This window comes from Carassius auratus, chromosome 13 (genome assembly GCF_003368295.1).
Source record: "Carassius auratus strain Wakin chromosome 13, ASM336829v1, whole genome shotgun sequence".
In the NCBI taxonomy this organism is placed as follows: Eukaryota; Metazoa; Chordata; class Actinopteri; order Cypriniformes; family Cyprinidae; genus Carassius; species Carassius auratus.
In genome coordinates, this window is record NC_039255.1 from 6,894,624 (window position 1) to 6,900,623 (window position 6,000).

The following is a 6,000-nucleotide window of genomic DNA, read 5'->3' on the forward strand; positions in this document are numbered from 1 at the left end:
TAAATAAATATCTAATTAAATTAAAAAAATATATATATTCTCCTCTAAAAGTCAAATAGACTCCATTGTTTATAATACCTTCTTATGTGGGTCCCCAGTGATGGACAGGACACGTACTGCTTTCGTTAGTGACTGCCCTGACACACTAATAGACTCTTGGATTTTTTTAAAGGGATCGATCACCCAAAAAATGAAAATTACCCAATAATTTACTCACTCTCAAGTTATCCTGGGTGTATATTACTTTCTTCTTTCAGTTGACTACTGAGTTATATTTTAAAAATGTCCTGGCTCATCTAAGCGTTATAATAGCAGTGAATGGGTGATATTCAGTAGTCCAATTTAATAGAAGTCCAATAAACTGCGTCCATCCATCATAAAAGGTGTTCCACACAGCTCCGGGGGGTTAATAAAAGCCTCCTGAAGTAAATCGATATGTTTTTGTAAGAAAAATATCATATTTATAACTTTATAGCTCTCTTCTAGCTTCCACAACTGGTCCATGATGAGAAGCAGTCTACCCCACTGTTTCCAAAAGACAGAAACAATCTCTCTGTGCGATGAATAAATTTATCAGCACATGTGTGATACAATTTTGCGATGTGTGATCGCCTGTTTACAAATCTATTGTCGAACAAAAATATTTACTGCCACAGATTTTTTTTAAATTATAATAATTTCATATTTAATTTAATAATTAGACATTTCTAGTGATTGATAGTTATGGCTCCCTGCGTGTTAACAGGTCACCCTGCAGTTTTCTGAAAAATAAAATAAAATGATGTAATAATTACTATATTCTTAAGTGCTCTGTTTTGTATATTATAGTGAAACCGTTTGATTAAAATAGTGACATTTCTTATTTTATATAATAATAATAATGATAATCATAATAATAATAAAAGAACATTAATGCCCTTTGTAAGTGATGAACTGCACTAATTTTATGATGGATGGATTCAGTTTATTGGACTTCTGTTAGGCTATTGAATTCAATGGCATTATAAATTTTTGGAAGAGCAAGGGCATTTTTTTTTGTATAACTCCATTTGTGTTCATCTGAAAGAAGAAATTCATATAGACGTAAGATGTATTGAGGGTGAGTAAATTATGGGGTAATTTTCAGCAAAATTTTTGTCTGATATGACTGATATAATACAGCGAGTAAACAATACGACGCTAATCTGATTAATAAAGAAGACCGAATACGTTTTATAACATGCAGGCATTAAAAGAGCGTAATTACGTCTACTCATCGAACCTGTGGCACTTGTAAACTGATGGCAAGTAAAGCGATGTGTGCTGAATGATACTTTCATGATGATGATTTCATAGCGATAAACTGTGAATAAGCGAGAATGGGTTGTAAGAAAACGCTCGCGTTAAACTTCTGGCACGCGCCTTGGAGCGTTGTTAAACTCACCTTTTAATGCCGTTTTCCTACAATTTTTTCCTACAGTTGAGCGTTGCTTTGGTCAAACTCACCGCTGAATGCTGTTTTACCTGCAGTTGAGTGTTGTTAAACTCACCGCTGATGAACGCGCTAAACCTTTGCGCAGAGGGCACTTTGATATCAGATTACAAGGATTTTTAAACCTCAAAAAACAGTTGGAGGGCCAGATAAAAATGATCTGGTGCCCGCCATTTGACTCGCGCTGTCAAAGAAATATTTTTGTAGCCTATTCTTTTTTATTTTTATTTTTATTTATTTCGTCTCCACCCATACAAGACAGACAAGGAGTTGCAGTGTGCTGACCCAAGACGTCAAATGTCAACGCTGTTGAAGTCTATCGGACTAACCTGCACGTTGAAAAATGACGCCAAAGGTAAAAAGTGACGCCAGGGTCCCTTGACCATGCGTCAAACATTTGACGAGTAGGGAGTGAGACTGTGTTGTACTTTTAAATTCATGAACTTTAAATCTGATCGAAAGTGATTTTAAAATTAGATCTGTGATATAACGAGTATATTCAGGTCACATTCTCACACAGTCCTTGTGTCTGTTGTTTCTCCAGCATGAAATTGCCTTTTCTTTTTTTTATAAATGTATCCCATTTTATGCAGTCTGCTTTGTAAGGTTTTACCCCAGTGATGGCGTAAAATGCTCCACAGTTAGTGTGTCATAGAGACTGGGACATCATCAAGAAAGTTCTCATATATGGAACCATAACATACGGTTATTGCTTTGAGTGTTTGCCTTATTTAAATGTCCTAAAGGTCAACAGAGTTTGTAGATCTATTTGTCCCTTCGGTGACTGTGATATTCCCAGGTTGAACATATTCCTGGTTTAGTATCTGTCGTGTTTCCTAGAAGAACATCGTTGCCAAACAAATAATAATGAGCCACTATTGCTTAAATCTGATTGACAATACCCTTTTTTCAGGACCAATGAGGATGCTGGAATATGTCAAAATTTATGGTAAAATCACAATTGTGTCCCTTAACAGGTGAGTCTAGGGTTTTTAGCTTTCTTCATTATGAATAGTTTTCCCAAAAACGAAAATCTGCTGAAAATATACCCCTCTTCAGCCCAGATACTTCTTTATGAGAACAGATTTGGTGAAATTTAGAATTAAATCACTTGCTCACCAATAGATCTTCTGTCCAAACAGCTGATAAAAGCATCACAATAATCTACTGTACAAGTAATCCACACGACTCCATAAATTAAAATCTTGTAGTGAAAAGAGTGTGTAAAAAAAAAAAATAAAGATCCATTGTTTTAACTTTAAACCATTGCATCTGGCCAAAATCCGTTATAATGCTTCCTCTAGAGAGAAAGTTGTCTCCTTGTTACCATTTTCTTCTGGATATTATGGCAATATTATAGATAGAGGAAGCAATGTTTGAAGTTAAAAAGGTCTTGATGGATTTGTTTATTATGTTATAAACATCCAGCTTTTCACTTCACAAGACATTAATTGATGGAATATCCCATCCCTCTCTAAGGCAGAGCGTTTTTCTTATTGACCTTCTTTTTGGTTGGCCAAAGGATTCGTTTTGCTGTTTTACAAATCTTGAAGGGATAGTTCACCCCAATCATTTACTGACACTCATGTCATCAATAAAATACAATGAAAAAAGGAATGTAAGTCAGAGGGAACAAAAACTGTTTGTTTGGTTGCCAATATTCTTCAAAATATAATCTTTTGTGTAAAATGCATACAGGTTTGGAATGTGTCTAAATGATGACTGGATTTGTTTTTGGGTCATTTATACATTTAAGATATGAGATATGTCATGACACCTGATCTGTCAGGTATATGGAGCATTTATATATAACATATTAGATATTAGATAATTTTTAATGATTAAACCGATCAAACTCTCTTTCTCATGCTGTCTTTTTCTGAGGGTCATGCTATTTTTAAATGGCTTTTCTGAATGAAATATGATGGACACCGTGAGATCCACCCACTCCTGTTTCCAAAATAGAATACAACACTGGCCCACACATATCCACACAGTCTCTCTTTCTCTTTCTGTCTCTGCTTTTTTTTTTCATACTGAGACTGTTTCTTGTTGCTCTATTTATCTGTCTTTTTTTCATGTTTTAGTTTCCCCTCTTTTATCCCTGCACTGCTTGCTATCTGTTGTGATCATTAACAGAACAAAACCTTCATGTGATGATTTACAACACCGTTGTGATGTCATAGCATGAAATAACACTCTTATTAACATGATGAAACATTGCATGACTAGTCTTGGGGAAAACTTCTGAATGCGCATCCGGTCGACGATCCCTAATTATCTGTCTTGTTAATGGCTGAAAACAAAGATGGTCTTCCTACTCTCTCCTGAGCTCATCTTCCCTTATTAGACTTACGTAATCTTTCTGGTGATGATGATGTGAGCGTGGGGTTGTGATTTCTCCCAGGAACAAAATATCAGGCACTTTGGGGAAGGCATTTGAAGGCATTAGAAAATGCAAATCTGAAGCTTCTACACAACTGTGCTGGTCAAACCAAACATAAGGCCAAATATAAACCAATATCACTGAAAATGAACGAGGCTATGTTCTGGCTAACCTACCAAGGATCTCCTATTCCTATATGTATATAGTAAAACAGTAATTCAGTGAAATATTATTACCAAAAAAAAAAAAAAAAACATGATTCTTTCGAAATCATTTTAATATGCTGATTTTCTGTTTTATTTCCCTTGCTGAAGAGACCTGTACCCAATTATAGGTCACAACACAGTTGAGCACCACTGGACTAGTACACAAGTAGTTTATATTATATTTGTGTGTTTTGATGGTGGTACTAGCTGTAGGTCCCAGGTTGTTTCTGAGGTTAAAATGGCACATGGCAGATTTCTTAATTAAATAACACATCCTTGCATCATCTTTAGACGTTAGCACTGAATTTATAATTCAGATTATTTGAGATTTTTATATTGGTTTATTATATGCATTATTAATGCGATGAATTTAAGATTGGGTCGATGGGATTTTTTTTTTTTTTTAAGTCTCTCTTACTTTCTCACACATACACATGCTTCTCTTCTATTTTTGCTTCTCTCTCTCTCTCTCTCTCTCCATTCGTTTCTGAATATTTAATCAGCCTTAATGTTCTTCTGAAGTTGTTTAGTGAGCTGGATCTAAAACTCTCTGACATATCAAAGTGTTTCAAATGCCACCCTAAAAGAAAGCCTTGCCACCCCTGCTGCCACCCCAGTTGGTAGCAATTTGAAAATTTACAAGCGCAAATCTTTCCTGATACGTGAACCCGCTCCGAACTCCCGAACTGATTCAAATTATCTGCGATCCCCAAACTGACTCTTATGATTCGCGAACCCGCTCCGAACTCCCGAACTAACTCAAATGATTCGTGATGCCGCTCCGAACTCTCAAACTGGCTCAAATGATTCGCGATCTCGCTCCGAACTCCCGAACTGATTCAACTGATTTGCGATCCCCAGACTGACTCAAATGATTCGCGAACCCGCTTTGAACTCCTGAACTGACTCAAATGATTCGCGAACCCGGTACGAACTCCCGAACTGATTCAAATGATTCGCGATCCCGCTCCAAACTCCCGAACTGACTCAAATGATTCGCGAACCCGCTCCGAACTCTCGAATTGATTCAAATGATCCGCGAAGCCGCTCCGAACTCCCGAAATGATTCAAATGATTTGCGATCCCCAAACTGACTCAAATGACTCGCGAACCCGCTCCGAACTCCCGAACTGACTCAAATGATTCGCGATCCCGCTACGAACTCCCGAACTGATTCAAATGATTCGCGATCCCCAAACTGACTCAAATGATTCTCGATCCCGCTCCGAACTCCCGAACTGACTCAATCTGGGGCACCCACTCCCAGAGGGGGCACCATCCCAGTTGCTCCAAAAAAAAAAAACTTCCTCCATTCTCCCATCCGCGCTCGCGACCGCTCGCGCCTCATGTTTGCGGCTGAATGTTCACAATTGATTGATGAATCCAATCCAGCAAAGAGAAAAGAAAACTAAAAGACATAAAAGAGACATAAACTGTTAAAATAATACAAAATAAACTATTTATGTACATGTTATAATATTCTCAATCTATAACATGTACAAAAATTATGTTGCCACCCCTCACAAATTCCTGTCCTCTTCTCGCCACCCCATCAATATTTTGCTAGATCCGCCCCTGAGTGGAGTTAAAATGCACCAGCATGGTGCCATGAGACATTTTGATACAGACATTTTGAGACTGAATGGATTATACTGATTAAGAGCACTGTTTTATCGTTTTCTTGTTTTCTTACTGGTGTAACTACAAATTTTGAAGTGACAGAAGTTCAGCAAAACAAAATCTCAATTATTGAATGGATGGCTCTGGTCCTGGCAGCAGTCGACACAGCTTTCCAGTTGTGCTAAAATATAGTACACAACATCTGATTCATTCAGTATATATAATATGAGTAAACAAAAGAATTTGGCTGAACTATGTTTTTAATAACCCTGGATGAACACAAACAGAAGACAGGCTTTTCACTGTAATGTTAAATA